We start from the raw sequence: 22893 nt of genomic DNA, 5'->3' as shown, positions 1-22893 counted from the left end.
TCATTCTTTTTGTTGCAGTGATAAATGGGAGTGTTTCCTTAATTCCTCTTTCAGAGTTTTCATCATTAGTATATAGGAATGCCAGAGATTTCTGTGCATTAAGTTTGTATCCTGCGACTTTACCAAATTCATTGATGAGCTCTAGTAGTTTTCTGTGGCATCTTTAGGATTATCTAGGTATAGTATCATGTCATCTGCAAACAGTGACAGTTTTATTTCTTTTCCAATTTGTATTCCTTGTATTTCTTTTAATTCTCTGATTGCCATGGCTAGGACTTCCAAAACGATGTTGAATAAGAATGGCAAGAGTGGACATCCTTGTCTTAGTCCTGATCTTGGTGGAAATACTTTCAGTTTTTCACCATTGAGTATGATGTTTGCTGTGGGTTTGTCATATATGGCCTTTATTATGTTGAGGTAAGTTCTCTCTCTGCCCATTTTCTGGAGAGTTTTTATCATAAATGGGTGTTGAATTTTGTCAAAAGCTTTTTCTGCATCTATTGAGATGATCATATGGTTTTTATTCCTTAATTAGTTAATATGGTGTATCACATTGATTGATTTGCATGTATTGAAGAATCCGTGCATCCCTGGGATAAATCCCACTTGATCATAGTGTATGATCCTTTTAAAATGTTGTTGGATTTTGTTTGCTAGTATTTTGTTCAGGATTTTTGCATCTATATTCATCAGTGATATTGGTCTATAATTTTCTTTTTGTGATATGTTTTTCTGGTTTTGGTATCAGGGTGATGGTGACTTTGTAAAATGAATTTGGGAGTGTTCCTCTCTCTGCAGTTTTATGGAAGAGTTTGAGAAAGATCAGTGTTAGCTCTTCTCTAAATGTTTGATAGAATTTACCTGTGAAGCCATCTGGTCCTGGACTTTTGTTTGTTGGAAGACTTTTAATTACGGTTTCAATTTCATTACTTGTGATAGGTCTGTTTATATTTTCGAATTCTTCCTGGTTCAGTCTTGGAAAATTGTACCTTTCCAAGAATTTGTCCATTTCTTCATGGTTGTCCATTTTATTGGCATACAGTTGTTTGTAGTAGTCTCTTATAATCCTTTGTATTTCTGCAGTGTCAGTTGTGCTTTCTCTTTTTTCCTTTCTAATTTTATTGATTTGTGTCCTCTCCCCTTTTTTCTTGATGAGTCTGGCTAAGGTTTTATCAATTTTGTTTATATTCTCAAAGAACCAGCTTTTAGTTTTATTGATCTTTGCTGCTGTTTTCTTTGTTTCTATTTCATTTATTTCCACTCTGATCTTTATGATTTCTTTCCTTCTACTGATTTTGGGTTTTCTTTGTTCTTCTTTCTCTAGTTACTTAAGGTGTAGGGTTAGATTGTTTATTTGAGATTTTTCTTGTTTCTTGAGATGAGATTGAATTGCTATAAACTTCCCTCATAGAACTGCTTTTGCTGCGTCCCATAGTTTCTCGGTCATCATGTTTTTGTTGTTTCTATGTATTTTTTAGTTTCTTCTTTGATTTCTTCAGTGGTCTCTTGGTTATTTAGTAGTGCACTGTTTAGCCTCCATGAATTTGTTGTTTTTACAGTTTTTTTCCTGAAATTGATTTCCAATCTCATAGCGCTGTGGTCAGAAAAGATGTTTGATACTATTCCAATTTTCTTAAATTTTCTGAGGCTTGATTTCTGACCCAAGATGTGATCTATCCATGTGCACTTGAGAAGAAAGTGTATTCTGCCACTTTTGGGTGGAATGTTCTATAAATATCAATTAAATCTATCTGGGCTATTGTGTCATTTAAAGCTTGTGTTTCCTCATTTATTTTCTGTTGGATGATCTGTCCATTGGTGTAGGTGGGGTGTGAAAGTCCCCCACTATTATTGTATTACTGTTGATTTCCTCTTTTATAGCTGTTAGCATTTGCCTTATGTATTAAGGTGCTCCTATGTTGGGTGCATATATATTTATAATTGTTATGTCATCTTCTTGGATTGATTCCTTGATCATTATGTAGTGTCCTTCCTTGTCTTTTGTAACATTCTTTATTTTAAAGTCTATTTTATCTGATATGAGTATTGCTACTCCAGCTTTCTTTTGATTTCCATTTGCATGGAGTATCATTTTCCATTCCCTCACTTTCAGTCTGTATGTGTCCCTAGGTCTGAAGTGGGTCTCTTGTAGACAGCATATATATGGGTCCTGTTTTTGTATCCATTCAGTGAACCTGTGTCTTTTGGTTGGAGCATTCAATTCATTCACATTTAAGGTAATTATCAATATGTATATTCCTATTACCATTTTTTTAATTGTTTTGGGTTTGTTTTTGTGGGTCGTTTTCTTCTCTTGTGTTTCCCACTTAGAGTAGCATTTGTTGTAGAGCTGGTTTGGTGGTGCTGAATTCTCTTAGTTTTTGCTTGTCTATAAAGCTTTTGATTTCTCTGTTGAATCTGAATGAGATCCTTGCTGGGTAGAGTAATCTTGGTTGTAGGTTTTTCACTTTCATCACTTTAAGTATATCCTGCCACTCCCTTCTGTCCTGCAGAGTTTCTGCTGAAAAATCAGCTGATAACGTTTTGGGGATTCCTGTGTATGTTATTTTTTGTTTTTCCCTTGCCACTTTTAATATTTGTTCTTTGAATTTAATTTTTGTTAGTTTGATTAATATGTGTCTTGGTGTGTTTCTCCTAGGGTTTATCCTGTATGGGACTCTCTGTGCTTCCTGGACCTGGGTGACTATTTCTTTTCCCATGTTAGGGAAGTTTTCGACTATAATGTCTTCAAATATTTTCTCAGACCCTTTCTTTTTGTCGTCTTCTTCTGGGACCCCTATAATTCAAATGTTGGTGTGTTTAATGTTGTCCCAGAGGTCTCTGAGATTGTCTTCAATTCTTTTCATTCTTTTTTCTGCTCCTCGGCAGTTTTTTCCACCATTTTGTCTTCCAGGTCACTTAGTCATTCTTCTGCCTCAGTTATTCTGTTATTGATTCCTCTAGTGTATTTTTCATTTCAGTTATTGTGTTGTTCATCTCTGTTTGTTTGTTGTTTAGTTCTTCTAGATCTTTGTTAAACATTTATTTTCTCAAATCTGTGCCTCCATTCTATTTCTGAGAATCTGGATCATCTTTACTATCATTACTCAATTGTTTTTCAGGTAGATTGCCTATTTCCTCTTCATTTATTTGGTCTTGTAGGATTTTACCTTGCTCCTTTATCTGTGACATATTTTTTTGCTGTCTCATTTTTTTTATGAGTGCGATTGTGTTCCTGCCTTACTGGTTGCTTGCCCTGAGGCTTCCAACACAGGAGTTTGTAGGCTATTGGGTAGAGCTGGGTCTTGGTGCTGAGATGAGGACCTTTGGGAGACCTTACTCTGTTGAATATTCTCTGGGGTCTGTTAGTCCAGTGGTTCAGAGTTGGAGCTCCCACCACAGGAGCTTCAGCCCAACCCCAGCTCACGAACCAAGATCCTGCAAGCTGCGTGAGGTGGTAAGGAAAAAAAAAGGAGTACAATAGCAAAGTAAAAAATAAAATTAGACTAGGAAGCTAACAGATGTTAGGAAGAATATAAAAATAAAGATGAGGGCTTCCCTGGTGGCGCAGTGGTTGGGAGTCCGCCTGCCGATGCAGGGGACACGGGTTCGTGCCCCGGTCCGGGAAGATCCCACATGCCACGGAGCGGCTGGGCCCGTGAGCCATGGCCACTGAGCCTGCGCGTCCGGAGCCTGTGCTCTGCAGCGGGAGAGGCCACAGCAGTGAGAGGCCCGCGTACCGCAAAAAAAAAAAAAAAAAAAAAAAGATGAAACAACAATCAGAAGGAAAAACAGAATCACAATAGTAAAAAAGAGGAGGAGAAAAAATAAAAGGTGGAAAAGGCCTTGGCTGTGGAGGGTGGGGCCAAAGGAGGGGTGGGGTTTGGGTGGTGGGCAGGGCCTATGCTTAGGACCCACAGGGCTGGAAAAGTGCCTAGGGGGTTTGGGGGGTGGGGCTTAGGCTCAACAGAACAGATGGGGCCCAGGCACGCCTCCTGCCTCTGGTCTCAGAGGGTGGGAGACCCCACCCGGGAGCCCAGCAGGCTTCCCAGGCCCGAGTGGACAGGGCCAACGCTCCTCTCTTGCTCCTCTGGTCCTGGAGGGCCCCTCCTGCCTGCCTCTCCTGTTCTCCCCTGGCCTCTCTCCTCTGCCCCCAGGATCAACGCGACCCGGAGGGGACCTCTGTGGGTGTAGGACCTGGTCCGAGAACCAGGCAGACTTTCCTGGCTGATTGGGTATGGGATATGCTGGGCGTGCTCCCCTCTGATCCAAGTCCCCGAGGGTCCCTCCAGACATGGGAACCCCTCCCCCCTCTCAGGCACCCCTCAGGTGCACTGGTCCTGTCCAGCCTCCACTTCTCCTCCCCCTCAGTCCCCCCCACATCCTACCGGTTCACTTGGGGGTTCCTCCCATCTCCTTGGGCATCAAGGTCCCCCACCAACATCTAGCAGGCGCCCTAGTTGTCGGGAGAAGTGAACTCTGTGTCTTCCCACACGGCCATCTTGACTCTGCCCTGCCTTTTAAGTCTTTTGTCATTTATAGATGTTTTTGTACTCTGATGCTGTTACAAAAAGAGCTTCATCATCAGGGAGATTCACAGAAAGGCTATGCAAGCAATTACAACAGTTCCACACCAAGATGATGGTTATGCAAAGATTCCAGCCCATACTGACTTAAAACGAGGAGCTGCCCTGCCCCTGGGGCCCCTAGATCAGGCATCCAGGGAGTTTTACTCCCTGCCAGGCAGGGTCGATGCCCCTACTCAGCTTTGTAGCAGTTATAGAAGACGGACCATCGCCCTTCTGCTTCCCATAAGAATATGGTAGTAAAATCTCTGAGGGGGGAATGAAACAGGAGGGAGGTGGGCAGGGCACAAGCTTTGAAAGAATGACATAGCCTGAGGATATGACATAATGGCAGACACGTCAACTTCCACTAGATCTTGAGCCTCAGTATAAGCTCACTGTAACACATCAGCAAGCTAAATGACACAACAATCGGTGCCATGACAGTTCTAAGACTGACCATGAGGATGAAAAAGTGAGAGGTGGCCCAATTCCTGGAAATCCCTGCCCCTTCCTAAAATAGCTGGAATACCACTCCCACTCATTCATTAGCCTATGAAATTACCCACCCCTATAAAAACTGACAACCCCATACCCTGGTGCCTTTTCTCACCTTCTGAGATGGCCCACACTCTGTCTGTGGAGTGTGTTTTTCTCTAAATAAATCCACTTCTTACCTAAAAAAAAAAAAAAAGTAAAAGAGAGATGAGACAGGCTTGTTCCTCAATTGGATTCTACTTGTGTCTTGAAAAGCTGGTGGTACTTCAGAACCACTAAAATAAAGACAAACATGTAGCATATTGTTATTAATAATTATTATAATATTGTTAATTTCTGTCACCCAGGCACCATGCAACAGAACCATGATTCCAACTACCAGCCTTTCTGACCCCAGACCCCAAGCTGTGTCTTCACCATCATGTTATCTTGTTTCCCTGACTGTCCTCCTCTACCACTTCTAACCATCACTCCAGGCCAAGTGATGGCCCCTTCTCACCACATTTCCCCATCAAGGCACGTTTGTGCCCATTTGTATCTCTGTGTGTATGTGATGGTCTCACCTACTGGACTGTCACCTCTTTAAGAACAGGGTCAGTGCTATATATGTTACTGTATTTTAAACCATTAATTTATAGTTCCCATTAGATTGGCACATCGTCGTCTCTTTTTAAGTATTTGTTTAGTGAATGATTACTCTCTATTTTATCCCTTTATGTTTTAATGCACACGTTTTCAGTACAAAACCTTCAGAAATAGAATCAACATCTTTAATAATTTCCAGGCTTCACACAGAAAGAGGAGACAAGTGAAAGTAGCTCATCTCTGAAAAGGACTTTTGTGGACCCCTGTTCCCCACCATCATGAAAAATAGAGGAATACCACACTGTAAGCATTAAACCAACCCTGTGGTTTTGTGAGACATCTATTGCTAAAATAGACCCCAGTTTGGGGTGGAAGTATTTTTGATACTCAGGTTGGTGTTGTGCCAATTATAGCAGGATCAGATTGACAGTTTTTAATGAATTTGCTTTTAAGAAAATACACACATTGCTTTCAGTACAGGTTCCCTGTAGTATTTAAATCAATAGTCCCATTAGACTCCATATTATATTAATCCATCAAAAACATAATCAGCGTCTTGAGCATGCCAGTTTCCACTTGCACCTCTGTTACAACCAATTAACTTGTTGGTGATTACTTGACTTGCCGGAGGTCACGTGGCTGGGAAGATGAAGCTTCAATGCCATAGCCCAGGCCTTGGAGCCCCTAACCTAGTACAGTTTTCATTATACCAGCTGTCTCTGGGCTAGAAATACTGGGGTCATGTTTTCTGCCTTACCTTCTTCAAGGTGTGGTTATATCTCATGAGATTAATATATATAAATGAGTGGTGTTAATATTGAATCTCTGAAAAGCTTTCATCTGAAAAGCTTCCTAGGCTGAAGCAGACAAATCTGGCTTCTTTAAGTTTCCTGAATAACCTCATTCTAGGTAAATGCTACGTTTAAAAACAAATCACCAATCCGCAAATGGTAAAAATAAAAATCAGGAGAACTCATGTCCTGTTGGCATTCAAGAATAGACAAAATTTTAGAGAAGTCAGTGTTGTTAGCAAAAAAGAGATTGAAGAGAGACATGTAAAGCTCAAATTTTTAGGATTAACTTTTTTTTTGCCTTTTCATTTCATCAGCCTGCCTCTATCCATAATGGTCATTCCTTATTTTTCTCTTAGGTTTAACTTTTCTCCCGCCCTCCCAACTCCAGAAGTCCTTACTGAAAGAAAATTCTTTGCAGAGTTGTTTCACGATCAGCAGATTTCTAAAAAATGTGTGGCAGGGATCAATAATTGTGATTCAGTACGCACTTTCCCTTTTTCTTCTACAATAGAACCACTGGTTTTTAGCTGTGCTTCTGGGTCCTGAAACAGTGACTATATTCCCAGACCTCCCCTTCAGCTAGGTGCAACCCCGTGACTAGGCGCTGGCCAGTGAGACTTGAGGAACAGTGATGGGTGTGACTTCTGAAAATCATTCTTAAAGGGAGGAGGGTGCCCCTCCTTCCCCCTCCCTTTCTTCATCGTGCTGCTGAGAAGGTGGATTGGAAGCTTCCTTGAACCATGTGAATAAGGGCAGAAGCCTAGGCAGGGCTAGTGGAGCAATGGGAAGGAAGGGCTCTGGGTGTTTTGATGACTTTGCAAAACTTGGCCACCCTACCAGCTCTCTGCCACCTGTGATTGGAGAGAAATGAACTGCCTAACTAAGGACACTGCTATTTTTGACCTATGAAACATGTAGCAGAATCTATGTATCCTCTAATACAAAGGCAGAGAAGGTGGGAGATTATTTTCAGATCAGAAATTAGTTTGGACAGTGCTTCCAATAAAATAATGATAAAATAGGATCAGAAAATGCTTTTGTCCATAGACCAAATATTCTGTGGTCGGTAAACTTGCAATATGGGCTTGAAAATCTGCTGATAGACCAAAGCAAAAAGAAATAGAGTGCAGAGTTCTATAAATCAGGCTTTATTTTATTACATATCCGCACAGAAAATATTAGGCATCCTAGTCTTTACAATCATTATGTTCAGATCTCATGTCTGTACTTCAAGAAGCTGGCATTACTGATAGACGGATAGATTGTTTCATCAGTACAACAACAATCAACTATACAGTTTATCTTGCTTTTGAGGGAAGAACACTTGTTGCTAATGGGGAATGCTGCCTTCTTAAGACCAGGCCTTTAGAAGGAAGAGCTGACCTGCTGGTAGTTTCACAACATCTCAAACCAACGTCAAAGAAGTTACAGTATTATTACTTATTATTACCTTATTATTCAAACTAACAAATGTTCATGCACTATTTTTTTTAAAGGTTTTTTGTGTTTTGTTTTTGTTTTTTGATGTGGACTCTTTTAAAAATCTTTATTGAATTTGTTACAATATTGCTGCTGTTTTATGTTTTGGTTTTTTGGCTGAGAGGCATGTGACCAGGGATCGAGCCCTGACCAGGGATTGAACCTGCACCCCCTGCATTGGAAGGCGAAGTCTTAGCCACTGGACCACCAGGGAAGTCCCTGTTCATGCATTAGTTTTAATTTGGGTTATACCGAAAGGTTTAGGGAATGGAAACTACCTGAGGAAATTAGGAGCCAAAGTGGGCAAGCCTGGATCCGAGAAGCCAAAGTGGGCAAGCCTGGATCCGAGAGAGAGAGAGAGAGACACAGAGAGAGACAGAGAGAGAGAGAGAGAGAGACTCTTAAAGGGTGAGAAATGGAAAGCAGATTATGTAACAATTTAGTTCTTTCAATGTAGTCTGTATGATGGTTCAGAAGATAAAATAAACACATTCACTTTGGCAAACACGTGCACGTACACACACACACACACTCGTTTACCTATTGTGAATGTCTCTTGATATTTACTGAACATCAGGCACTGTACCTGTGCATGTCCTCAGGCATTTACCAATGCAATTCCACAACAACCTGTGAGGTGGGTATTTTATTATCCTCAGTTTATTGGTGAAGAAATAGCAACTGGTTTTGAATGCCCTCTATGTGCAAAGTGCTTCAAATACATTATCCCATTTGGTATTTACCTCTACAGTAGTGTTTATACCCAGTTTACAGGTGAAAGAAAGCTGAGTCCAAGAGAAGTTAAGGAAGGTTCCCAAGGGTCACAGTGGGATTCACCCCCAGTGTGTTGTGCTTCAAGCTGATGCCTCTTCACAACCCCACTCCTGCCCCTCCCCACCCAATATACACAGGTTCATGAGATTAAGGAACCAGCCTGCCTCAGATTTATCTGACAGTTGAACGCAGGAGTCTGTTTGCCCTCTATCTACTTTTAAAGACTATGTTGACTGTCAAGTACTATTTGAAAGCAAGATTCCATTATTAGTTTTAAAAATAGCTCAAAATAGAGGATGAAGATAAATAAGCAGTAAATACTTTGGTAGATTCCGCATGTTGAAGTTGGCCTTTGGGAACAGTTTTTTTAGTAAAATAAAAAATTATTTTATCATTATTTGTCATCATTTATTTTTCACTAAGGATTGTACATACAATTGTTCTCTAATAATATACACATCCTGAAGAAATAAATGAGATAAGAAATAAATACAAAGAATGAAATATTTATTTAACCCTCATCCAGTCTGTCTTTTGAAAACCAACAGTGTGTGTGTAAATACTGATCTACGTATTTCAGTGGAATTACATTATTGGTCCACTTTTTATTTAATTTCGTATACATTAGAATTGAGTACACGTTTTATAAATCACATCTCATAAACGTTCATGGCGAGGAGCCTGTACGCCTCACTGTTGTAGTTTCCAAAGTGCCGAGCGGAGATCCTTGCAGACTTGTTGATATTGAGTGAGTGAATGAAGGAAGGAGGAGAGATGGTCAACTTTCAGAATCTTGGCTTTTCTTGCTACATGTAGTTACATATGTGAAATAATGGAGTTATTTGAGATAATTATCTAAAGCATAAACACTAATTGTTTCTCCTCCCAGTTTTTTCCAAATATCTATGTTGTTAAAGCAAAAAGTTGTTTCAACTCCAGTTTTTAGAGAAGAAAATGTTTTGGGGCTTCTGCTTTGGTTTTATTTAATCATTGTGACAATTGCCTCAAGTAAAGACTTTGCATAGATTTCTCAGGTGATTCTGAGTCTTCCTTTAACTAGGTCTTGTGTCCAGTGGTCATGTTAGGAGTGAAAAGGATTGATGGTGAGAGTGAAAGAACACTGTGTCATTGCTTTTTGCACTCTGGTGAATATTAAGCATTAATTTATTTTTTGAACCTATGTTAAAATCTACAAAGTAAGACCTCTGGTAATCCCTTCTTGCCTTGAGCTGCATTTGGCAAAGCCCCAGATCGTGAGGATCAGCACTATGCTCTGTGAATGGCTTTCAGTTCTGATATGAAGAATCCTTAGGGATTTCAGTCCTGGTACATCCAGAGCAGAACTGGTCCAATATACCATTGTCAACTTGCCAAATATTCCTAAGAGATTTAGGAATTATGCTGGAAAATTACATCATGAAGGATAAATTCTTTTTTTTTTTTTTTTTTTCCTGCTGTGGCCCATAGTTGAATTTAACCAAGAGAATCTTGTCAGGGATCTCCTGATAAAGGGCTGTATTGCGTCAACGACACCAAGGAGCTTAACCCCTTTGAGGACCTTGGGTAGATTTATGCAGAACATGCAAGCCTGCTAAGGAGGTGGAACTGCAGACACACTCAGTAGAAACCCAGTGAATTCGTGAGCTACATGCTATCAGCCTGACTTAAGTAAGATGAGCAGGAAGCACTGCAGATAGGTGCTCTTCTATTCTGACGATCCTGTTTGCTTTTCTGAGAAGTGCCAAAGGCAGGCCTTCACAATTAGTTATAAGCCTCAATAGTGTGTCTCAAAAGCTCATCAGGGCATCTCAAAACACAGGAGGAAGTGTATTAATGGTACTAATACTTTTATTTTTTTTTTTTAAAGATTTATTTATTTTATTTATTTTTGGCTGTGTCAGGTCTTAGGTGCGGCATGCAGGCTTCTCTCTAGTTGTGGCGTGCAGGTTTTCTCTCTCTAATTGTGGTGCACGTGTTCCAGGGCGCCTGGGCTCTGTAGTTGCGGCACACAGGCTCTCTAGTTGAGGTGCGCGGGCTTAGTTGCTCCACGGCATGTGGGATCTTAGTTCCCTGACCGGGGATCGAACCCACGTCCCCTGCACTGTAAGGCACCTTTACCACCAGGGAAGTCCCTCTTTTTAAATAATATTATTTCAGCGGCTATGTTAATGACTTTGCACTGTACAAAAAACAGTGAATAAAATTGCAGTAAGATTATTTGTACTCTATATTCATTTTAAATGAAAAGGTAGAATGCACTCCAGGTAAGGAAGTAGTAGCTCAAGCACCTATGTGTCAGACACACCCTTAAGGTGAACCCCAATATGTCATGCCCTTGAACTCCCTCCCCTCGAGTGTGGGTGGAATCTGTGACTTTCTTCTAACCAGTGGAATACGGCAAAGGTGATGAGACGTCACTCCTGTGATTATGTTTTTATTGTGTTTTTTTTTTTTTTTTGGTGGTATGCGGGCCTCTCACTGCTGTGGCCTCTCCTGTTGCGGAGCACAGGCTCCGGACGCACAGGCTCAGCGGCCATGGCTCACGGGCCCAGCCGCTCCGCAGCATGTGGGATCTTCCCGGACCAGGGCACGAACCCGTGTCCCCTGCATCGGCAGGCGGACTCTCAACCACTGCGTCACCAGGGAAGCCCTGTGATTATGTTTTGTTATGTTTTGTAATGGACCAGAAACAATCACACAGCAAAGGACATTTAAATTCTCTCGCTTGGTCTGGGAGCAATTATTTTCTCCACCTAACATTTCACTGCCCTAGAAGGCATTCATAGAGTGTTCTGAGCTGTAAGGAGCCTCCTTGGACAACTGAGTCTTGGTTTTGCAGTGTAAAGATCTGAATATACAGGAACAGAATAAGGGTATCAGCTATAGAATTACTAAATACTTAATGTAAGAGAGAGAAATTGAACTAATATAATGCAGATCATCGGTTTCGGGTGAACTGGGATTGAACCGTGAGAGAATGAAAAGAAAGTACTTCATACTATAATTTTAAGACAGTTAAAATACCAGCTAAAACATTTTAAGACTTTGGAAAAGATTCATACTAATATAATTCATAACACTAATGGGAATTTTATTATCCATTAGGAAATTATTTGACACCATTACCAATCTAAAGGAAGGAAAAAGTTACTTCTGAAATATAATTAACCTGTTTTCACTTGGGAAGAATAGGAATTTAAAAATAGTTATGATTCTCATCTGTGTCTTTGGGCAGATTCACCTCATGAATGAAAGGAAATTTAATAGAACAGTGGAGGCTGCCACATTACTAATTTTCTAGTACAGCTGATCAAATATAGATGGTCTGAAGTTCTCTTTAACTATAGCATACATAATGGAATCTAGAGTCCATGTGTAATTTTAAAGTTGTTGTTTTGAGTAAACTCCATTAAGGGTACTAAGGTTGGCTTAGTGAGAGGGCAAAGAGCAGACCCTTGACAAAGCCCTGTTGGGTACAATGACAGCAGATAATGAGAAAGTGGACGGGGTGGTAGTTTCCTATCCTTTCCTGCAGATCTTGGAATCTGGAGCTGCCTGACACATCTTTAATTTCTACCCTAAGGCCATGATGATCTTTTCAAAATGCAAGTTATTCAATGGTGCCTCTGAGTTTATTGTTAAAGTTCACATCCCTTAGGGTGGTGTGTAAGGTCTATCATCATCAGTCCCTCTGGCTTCAGCTTCTCCAGCTGCGCTGAAGCTTTGGTCATTCCTCTGGCCATTTTCAGCCTTCTGCCTCCAGGCTTTCATGATGTTGTTGCCTCTGGCTAGAATGTCTTCTCCGTACTTTTTGGTCAGAGCTTGGCTCAAATACTGATTTCTGTAGGAAGTCTACCCAGACTTGCAGTCTATTTTTTTTTCTTTTTGAAAAATTTTAATTTTTTTTTGCAGTATGCGGGCCTCTCACTGTTGTGGTCTCTCCTGCTGCAGAGCACAGGCTCCGGACGCGCAGGCTCAGCGGCCATGGCTCATGGGCCCAGCCGCTCTGCGGCATGTGGGATCTTCCCGGACGAACCCGTGTCCCCTGCATTGGCAGGCGGACTCCCAACCACTGCGCCACCAGGGAAGCCCCGAAAATTTTTAATTTTATATTGGAGTATAGTTGATTAACAAAGTTGTGTTAGTTTCAGGTGTATAGCAAGGTTATTCAGTTATATGTATACATGTATCTATTCTTTTTCAAATTCATTTCCCATTTAGGTTATTAGAGAATATTGAGCAGAGTTTCCTCTGTTATACAGTAGGTCCTTGTTGGTTATCTATTTTAAATATAGCAGTGTGTACATGTCAATCCCAAACTCCCAGCCTACCCCTCCCTCCCACCCCTTCCCCCTGGTAACCGTAAGTTCGTTCTCTAAGTCTGTGAGTCTGTTTCTGTTTTCTAAATAAGTTCATTTGTATCATTTTTTTTTAGATTCCACATATAAGCGATATCATTTGATATTTGTGTCCTTTCAGTCTAGTTTAACCATTTTGCTCTTCCTGTGTTTCCCTTTGTCACAACAGTGATGCTGTAAGTAATGGCTGAACATCTTTCCATACTAGACTGATTTCCCTGAGGGTAGGATTACTCAATCAATTTTGTATCCCCAAGACTAGTACTATTTATTGTGCATTTTCTGTGCCCCAGGTGCTATCCTAGAAAATGTATATTAGCTTCCTTAATCTTTAAAATACCCTTGTGAAGTAAGTACTAATTTACTCTCCATTGTGTCAGTGAGGAAACTGAGGCCCAGAGAGGTTAGGTAACTTGTTCAATGCCACACAGCTAGTAACAAGTGGAGGTAGGATATGAGCACCCAGGCAGTCTGGCTTCACAGCCTGTCCTCTTAGCCACATGCTCGACTGTCTTACCAGGGCTTGGCATATAGTGGTTCCTTAATGCATGATGGTGGAATGAATGACTGGGTAATAGAGGCCGGTGACACTGAGGCAGTGAAACCTGATTATGGGTTAGTACACGGGCTCAGAGAGCAGTGATACAAGGTTCAGGTAGAACAGAGACAGTTGGGGAAACAGGAGATTAGCTGGGTAAGCCATTTTAATCATTTTATCATTTTAATCTCTACCAGACTCATGATTTTAGCATCATGAGGGACTATCCTGGGGGGTTAGGAAACCCTCTGATTTGTAGAAGGACATGAATGAAAAACAGTTGGAAGAGGGGAGAGCATTATCAAGTCAAGTGTCACTAGTTTTTCAGATGCAGAGTGTTTTTACTGATGTCCACACACTGAAGCATTTCGTTGAGCAACAAGAAAATATTAGATGCTTTCTTTGTACCCTAGACTGTTCTAATTCATGTGGGAGATGTGCAGAAAAGTAGAGGCAGTGCTAAGTCTGCCTGCAGTGTGTTACAGTGTATGCAGACAATCGTATTTTCACATAGAGAAAACATATTGTAGTTGGGGAGATGCTTCACTCAGCTCTGGGCGCCCCAGCACTATTAACATTTTTAACAATATGATAAAGCTACAGCTATCATAAACATTTATAATCACTTAATAAAATTCTGATCCAAATGCTGTAAAAATGGGCATACATATCCCATATACTTCGATTGTAGTTGAGGCTCTACTGTAGTATTAAGTATATACAAAGCAGTTAAAAATGTAATTCTGTTCTATCATAAATTTGATTGAAAACTAATATGCCAGTTTTAATTAACACTAAATATTTAAGTAGCAGCAATTTACTATGCCTTCTTGTAGTTCAGAAGGGCTTTTGCTGGAGTGATTTGGATGGTCCAAGTTTTTAAAAGTCCCATCTGAGGAAGTTCTGCTAATACCTTTTTTTTTTTCCCCTTCTTGAATTTTGCTGAAGCTAGCAGAGGCATTGAAAATAATTCTCCTCTTCTATATTGACCTTAAAGTACTATGGCAGTTACTGAAATGTTGTTGAAGATTTTATGGTAATAAAACAGTGTTTTTCCCACTGAAAAAAAATTTAAGAAAAAGTTAGGATTAACCTTCACATCCTCCTCTTCACCTTCTCTCATTGCTTTGACTTAGTAATGAGTGCATTTGCTCTGGTTCAGACTCAAGGTAATCAACAAATAGTGAGAGCTACGACACTTCACCTGACAGTTCCCTAGCAGCAAGCAGAGTACTGAAGGAAGCTCTGGACTTCTCTCCTTCACTGCAGGCCCTAGATTCCCCTGTCTGTTGCTTTTCCCCACTTGGAGAACCTATAAGCATATTATCAAAACCAAAAATCATTATCTTTCCTTCAAGACATTCTTTTCCTCACTTATCTGTTCACTTAGAAAATGTCCATGGCTAGTTGAGTGGATGAATGAATGAAAAGAAAAATGTACCAAGTGATCAGAAAAGGCTTAAAAAAAGAAAACTGCATGATATGTATATCAGTCAGGGTTCAATGCAGGCAACAGAGACCTACGGGGCATCTTACCCTGAAAGGGATTTACTACAAGGAATTAGGTGCTTACAAAGTGACTGGAAGGCCTGGAGGCAGGGACTCCTCTGCACTTAAAAAAATAATAATAAATTTATTTATTTATTTTTGGCTGCGTTGGGTCTTGGTTGCTGCGTGCGGGGTTTCTCTAGTTGCGGCGAGTGGTGGCTACTCTTCGTTGCGGTATGCAGGCTTCTCATTGCAGTGGCTTCTCTTATTGCAGAGCTCGGGCTCTAGGCGCGCGGGCTTCAGTTGTTGTGGCACGTGGGCTCAGTACTTGTGTCTCGTGGGCTCCAGAGCGCAGGCTCAGTAGTTGTGGCACACGGGCTTAGTTGCTTCGTGGCATGTGGGATCTTCCTGGACCAGGGCTCGAACCTGTGTCCCCTGCATTGGCAGGCAGATTCTTAACCACTGTACCACCAGGGAAGCCCCTCCTCTGCACTTTTTGACCGTGCCTGAGCTGTGACCTGAGGCCAGAAAACTGCGCCTCGTGCCATCATTACTGTCTTTGTAACTTCCTAACAGCCTTGAAGCTGGTGAACTGCCAATACTTGTGTTGGCAGAGCCTGCGTCTCCTCAATCACAACTGAAAAATAAGTATTCTACCTTTTTTCTACCTTCCAGATCTCAAACAAGTGCATCTTACTAGCAGAACCTAAATTATATCCAGAATCATAGCTGCAAGTGAGTCTGGGAATTGTAGTTTTCAGCCTTTGAGCTCTGGAATCCAGGTGGATCTTGGAAGAGATTGAAAATTGATGATGAGTACCATACACAATATCTAGCATAGAACATGCCTCACAATTGCTGAAATGGTCATGAGAGAGGGTCCTGTTGCTAATAAGTGAATAATATCAGGAGATAAGGATGGGGTGAGGTGAGAAGTAGAGAATTCTTATGAAAAACACACTGTGTTCTCAAAGTACTTAGGGAGATTGAACTAATTACTAGTTAACAGTCATAAACTCTGTGGCCTGGAATCAAATGCAGTAGATGTTGGAATAGACAGAGCCATGTTGGTGCTTGTGTGGTTTGAAAAAACTTTTTGGGAAGGAATTGACCTGGGCCACAAAGAATGAATGAAATCTGCATATTGACCTAGGTAGAAGGAAGGAAGGAAGATGGAATTTCCAGGCCAGGTCTGAGCAGGAAGTAATGCCTCACGTTTTGGCCACTTGAACTCACATTCACAGATGATGACTGAATCTCATCGGTGTGAGCCAACTTTCAGGGGCTGGTTGCAACACCTGAAGAGATTTTATTTCTTGTCTGCCTTTGAATATTATCAGTCTTTTCTATACTGACTGCAGATGAATCACAATCTGTTTTTATGTTAACCAATTTACATATTACATATTTGTTAGTCTTTAATTATCTATTGCTATGTAACTAATTACTCCATTACTTAGCATATTAAAGCAACAAACATTTATTATCTCACACACTTTCTTAGCTGGGTGGTTCTGGCCCTGGGTCTCTCATGAGGTTGTAGTCAAACTGTTGACCAGTCTGCAGTCTTCCGATGGGCTGGAGGAACGACTTCCAAGCCTGTTCATGTGGATGTTGACAGGAGGCTCAGTTCCTCACCCTGTGGGCCCCTGCACAGGAAGGTCCTGACGTGGCAGCAGCCATACTGAGCAAGTGAGCTACGACAGTAGAACAAGACACAGAAACCAAGACAGAAGCTGCAGTGCTTTTAGAATGTGATTTTGGAAGTAACCTACTATCGCTTGTGCTTTAATTTTTTGGTCACAAAGACCAACCCTGGTACAGTGTGGGGAGGGACTACACCAGGCAGTGGGGTTCATTGGAGGCCATCTTGGAGATTGGCTGCCACAGTCTCTATAACCCCCAGATAAATTAGCATTGATACATAGGTAGTGTTCCAGTAGGGAAGAGTTAGTATACCTGATTCTCTTCGAGAATCTGAGACCCTGTTCCTTTCTTGTGATTCTGTTGTTCTAGGAATTTTAGGATTATAATCAGAAGCACTGTCTGGTGTTTTAAGTTCTTAGCTGTGGTCACTAAAATGTGAATATATGTTTTCAGATCTCCAAATATGATTTCTGCCATCTCTTTTTACGGGCTAAGAATGTTGCAATTGAACAAAAGTAGAAACTGTAGCATGTAGGTAAATTCCTAAAATTTGGAAATCTGTTTCATATGTAGCAGTTGTATTTTGTTATTCTGGCAGATGATATCATAAACATTGACTTTTATATTTTGGAATGAGGTTTCTTGTTTGATACTCTGCATTGTTTGGGTGAATAATTTTTTTTTTGACCCATTGTAGGCCATTGTGAGAAACCTGATTATGGGTTAGTACACCGGCTCAGAGAGCAGTGTACAATGTGTGACTTAATTTATCCAGAATTTATTAAGTAAGGAACAAGTTCAGTATATGTTTTCTGAAGACTCAGAGTTTTGCTATTTGTGGAAGTAAGGAATAAGATACGCTCAGGCCTAATCTCTAGAGGAGGGGGTCAATAAACTATGGCCTGCAGGCCAAATCCAGCCCGCCACCTGTTTTTGTAAATGGTGTTTTGTTGGAACACAGCCATGCCCATTTATTTTCATAGTATCTATAGCTGGGTTTTTGTGCTACAATGGCAGAGCTGAGTAGTTGTGACAGAGTTTTGGCTCATAAAGCCTAAAATGTTTATTACCTGGCCCTTTACAGAAAAAGTTTGCTGAACTCTGCTCTAGGAGTCATTTTGAAGTCCTAAATTAAAAAAAAAAAAAATCAGGGTAAGTTAGAAAGATGCATTTTAATTATATGTAGGGGTATTTTTTGAGTATACTTGATAAGAAAGGGACCCAATGAAATATGTCTACTCATGTTTTTAATTAATTGAGAATGGGAATACAGGTGAAGTTTCAGGATACAAGCAAAAGGCATTTTGGCCAGAACAGACAACTTCTGACTCTAAGTGCAGGAGAAGATTCTTGCTTTTGCACAACGTGGCCATGTCCTGTGTCTATTTAATATAAGATAGATGCAACCTCAGATTTTGCAAAAACCAATAGAAAATAGTGGTTCTAATATCGGTTTATTGACTCTTTAATGATATCTTAGTCTGGTGTGGAGAGATTCTCCTCCTTACAATTTCATCATAGGTAGAGTTAGGAGATCTTTGGAAGAGTGGCTAAAGATTGGGATGGAATGATTTCTGGATGATCAGATTCCTAACGGGAGGCAAGGGAAAGTCTTCTGGTCACCTGGGAAAGTCTTCTTGGATCTTCAAATACCAGTGTAGCAATAATGTATCCTTAAATTTTAGAAGCTAGTCAAAAGAAACATAAGATTTTATACTGAGGAAACTGAGTCTGAAAGCAACTTCTAATAACAATGTAAAAAATGACCAGCTGAATGTTGCCAGTGCCACAGCAATGAAATGTTCAGAATATCTCATGAAACTACCATGAAGAAAGTCACAAATTAAATTCTGTGTTTCTACCAGAGAATTCCTTACTTTTTTTTTTTTTTTACAAGAGTCTCCTTCAAGGTTCTTTAGGGATTAATGGAGAAAACCTTAAAAAATCTGATTCTAGAAATATTAGAACAGTAATAATTTCCTTTTCCAGTTACTCGTTTAAGTCCCCAAATAAGATATTTCTGCAGGAGGACAAACATCGAATGACTAAATTCTGTAGGAGTAGAGCCCCTTTAAGTCAAAGGGTGTGAAGGAATAATCAAGTTCTGAACATGAAGAGGCACCATGGAAGTGGGAGCAGCCAGTGGAGAAGCTTTACATTAGTGGCTAACATTTATATCTCTAGCCCGGATCTCTTCCCCTGGTTCTAGACCAACATATCCAGATCTTTACACCCAGCATCTTCATTTGGTTGTTTGAGAAGCAACTCAGATTCAACATATCCCAAACTGGACTTCTGATTATCCATTCCAAACTTGGTTTTCTTAGTGTTTTGCATATCGGTTCACCCTTCCAGCTATTCAGGTTCATAACTTTGAGGTCTTTGACTCCTTCCCTTCTTTTATACCCTACATGCAATTATCTGCTAATCTTATTGGCTCAATTGCAAATATACCCACAGCCCATCATTCTCTCCATCACTACTGCTACCTCTGTGATCTGAGCCACAATCATGTAATAGCTTCCCAGCCATTCTCCCTAACTTTACCTCCATACCCCATCCCCAACCCCCATTCAGTTTACTTTCAACACAGCAGCCAGAATAAACCTTTTAAAATATAAGTCAGGGGCTTCCCTGGTGGCGCAGTGGTTGAGAGTCCGCCTGCCGATGCAGGGGACGCGAGTTCGTGCCCCGGTCCGGGAGGATCCCACATGCTGCGGAGCGGCTGGGCCCGTGAGCCATGGCCGCTGAGCCTGCGCGTCCGGAGCCTGTGCTCCGCAACGGGAGAAGCCACAACAGTGAGAGGCCCGCATACCACACACACACACACAGATGTAAGTCAGATCATGTCACTCAGAATAAAAGTCCTTACTCTGATTTCCAAAACCTTACGGTTTCTCCCTCTGTCCTCACTAATCTCCCTTCCTTTTCTCCATTCCAGCCGCACTGGCTTCCTTGCAATTCTTCAAACGTGCCACGTAAGCTCCTGCCTCAGGGCATTTGAACTTGTTCTTACCCTGCTGTTGTCCCAGATAGTTGTCTGGTTCACTCACCCACCTCCCACAGGCCTTGACTCAAATGTCACCTTTTCATTAAGGATTTCCTTGGACACCTTATTTAAAATTACAAACTGGCCACCTTCCCAAGTCCCTACCTCTCTGCCTTGCCTTATTTCCTTTTTCTTCATAGTATTTATCACCCTCTGACATACTATATATTTGCTCACTTTCCTGGTCTGTTTGTTCACTGCTGTATCCCCAGCATCTAGAATAGTGTCTGGCTTCGAGTAGACAATAAATATTTGCTGAGCAAATGAATAAATGACCAATATTGTTACTTGATCTGGTTGGAAAATTCTGAGTTGAGCTTTGTCATCTCCCTTCCTCTCCAAATTTGGAGATTTCATTTTGAGACCAGAAACTTTATTTCTGCCATGTGAGGGTTCTCACCCTGGTTTATATGAACTGCTTAGGAGGAGTACCCTGTTGCTATGAGAAAAGCAAATCTTTCTTTGGAATTTGTGGACCAAGTGCCCAAGTGAGGAAAACAGTGCACAGGGAGCAGTTTCTTCTTTCTGCCTGTTCCTCCTGGTAAGACCTCCTTTGACTTGGGTGGACTCCACTGAGGGTCTCACTGGGATGATGACAGCTCTGAAAAACTAGTTAATAGCTGGAATGGGAGACAATGCCTCTGGAGTGAAGAGATCATAGCTCAGAAAGTAGGAGTTTTATGCAAAGAGAATGGATCCATGTGTGTTAGGCATCTGCATTGTTCATTGTGTGAAGAAGGTAGCAGGCAGGACACACATGCTAACTTCCACCTCTTCCTTCCCTGGTCACTCACAATACTTCTCCCTGAGCTTTATAATTCCCTGCTCTCTCTCTCTCAATTAGCAAACATCCACTAGAACTGGAAGTCACACATTGATGGCTTCCTAACCTTACATGTGTTCCTGTGAATTAGGAGCCTGACCACATCATCGTATCTGTAACTAGCTTCCATAGAGTTGACAATACTTTGAAAAACCTAAGATTTGGGGGTAAATATTTCATAGCTTGATGTTAAAGTTGTAATGCATTCTCTCATTCTGAATGCAAAAAATTCCACCCATCTTGCTGAAAATTTTGGCATACTCTAACCTTTCCTCGATGATACAAAAGAGACAACAGATCATAGTACAGCCAGTAACAAATAGACTGTTTGTCAAATGGATTGTGCACAATCATTATACGGGTACGCTACCAAGTGATTAGCATGAAGGACACCAATACGGTGTTTGGAAACAGAAAAGTCCAGTTGGGCGTGCTGTAGAATTCTGGTGGCTTGGAAAAGACACATTTTTAAAATGGAGCGTTTTGTTGTTTTGTTTTTTTGAATCTAACGGAATGCCTTTATGTTCCCTATATTTCTGTGGTCGTAGGCTAAATCTCGTGGAATAAATATTCTAATCGCGCTCCTTTTCCAAAATAGTTGCCTCATTTCTCTCAGCGTTAGCTTTGGGGAACATGGGTCTAATAGCGACTGACCTTTCTTGGTGGTTGGTTTTAGTCCTGGACCCCTTCAGTCACTGACGCATAGGTTGCTCTTGGGCAAGACTAAGGGATCTGACAGGTGTGGGTTTTGTGGGAGGTATCATGCCGAGACTTGAGGGTAGCACACGAGAGAAATTCCTTGGGGGTGTGGTTTTGTAACTCCTTACACTTGATAAGGTTCTTTCTCCAGCTCAGCCTCTAACTAGTTGTGGGATCCTTACCTTACAAATCACTTATCCTTATGGACCCTTATTTTCCTCATTTTCAAAATGAATTGGCCTGGATTAATTTTCTCTATTGTCCTTTGTAGTTGTAAAGTGCTGGGCAATCACTAAGCTGCCCATCCATAATGACCATTCACCTTTCTGATTCATCATAATAACATTAATATAATACTTTTGATTTGTACAAGGCTTTCTTAGCTTTTAACATCCACAGAAACCACTGCAGATCACTTTAGCTAATAATCATTCAGCATCTCTACAAATAAATCTCCCTTTTCAAGGAGTGCTGTTTAGGAAGGTTTTATAAATGAAATGATCCCAGAGCAAGTGCTTGTAAGACATTTATAAAGAGAAAGGAAGAAAGAAGGCACAGGGAAAAGGCAAACTGTTTTACATCAACAAGTAATGAAATCAGTTTGTTTACATGCTTCTTTACATTGCTAACACTTTAAAAAGCTTTGTTGCTTAAACTGTAATTTCACAGTCAGTTAATCTACCACATATTATATGCTGTTTCCTGTAGGCTGCTGTCGTAGGTACCTAAATCCCACAAACGGCAAGTTTTTTCTACATCTTTGGGTTGATTAGAATGTGACTGCTGAGAGTGGGCATCATCTGGTTTTGTAGGGGGGAAAAGAAGCTGTTAAAATAGACTCAAGAAACGGAAGAGCTTTCTGTCGGAGATGGGTCTATATTAAATACAGCCAATTGTTGATTCTGGGCTATCAGAATCTGGGATTTGGGACCTTAGAAAGCAGCTCCTGACCTTATTCCCTGGATGCTTTTGTTAAAGTGCAGCATAATGCAGATGAATTTCAGAGGAAACAGCATAAAAGAGCCACATGATTTTCATGAAAATCAATGGGGAAATAAACAAATGGAACTTCTATGAGTTGATTTGCTTCTGAAGGAGAAAAGAGGAAGAGTCCTAGACTGTGTATTGTTCTCACGTTTAAGTTCCAGATCTGCTAATTGGTGGAATGACCTTTCGTGAATTACTTCACCTTCACCTTGTTGGCTGTCAGCTCCATCTCGAAAGTGAGTTGATTGAGTGGCTTGATTGCTATAGTTCTAACATACTCATTCTATGATTTGAGTCTTTTAATAAATCCTAATTGTTATCAGAGAAATATCAGAGAGGACCCGTGCAAATAAACATATTTTCTTTTCCAAATATTTCAGGATATACACGCAACACAGATAAAAAAGAAATTGGTAAGAGACCATGGTCTCTAACAAGGCTTTCTACTGGCGTTGTGCGCTAGGACGTGTAAAACATTGATCCGTTGTGTTGGCTATGCTCATGTCTTTTCCAGTCACTTTGGCTGAAAAAAATATTTTAGGGTCATCTTCCAGTGTTTTAGTTTATGTCTGAAAGAGACTGTAAACTTCACAGGACAGCAATTCTGTC

The 22893-nt window shown here is 40.8% G+C and overlaps 1 pseudogene; it reads right to left on the bottom strand.

Annotated features, from left to right (window-relative positions):
- The window catches only part of LOC115858770 (thymidylate synthase pseudogene), a 195061-nt pseudogene extending 172548 nt beyond the window's left edge, over positions 1–22513 (bottom strand).
- Positions 22514–22893: the final 380 nt, after the last annotated feature.

This window comes from Globicephala melas, chromosome 10 (assembly GCF_963455315.2).
Source record: "Globicephala melas chromosome 10, mGloMel1.2, whole genome shotgun sequence".
Taxonomy (NCBI): Eukaryota; Metazoa; Chordata; class Mammalia; order Artiodactyla; family Delphinidae; genus Globicephala; species Globicephala melas.
The sequence above is the reverse complement of the archived record's forward strand: the minus strand, read 5'-3'. Positions and strand labels throughout refer to the sequence as shown.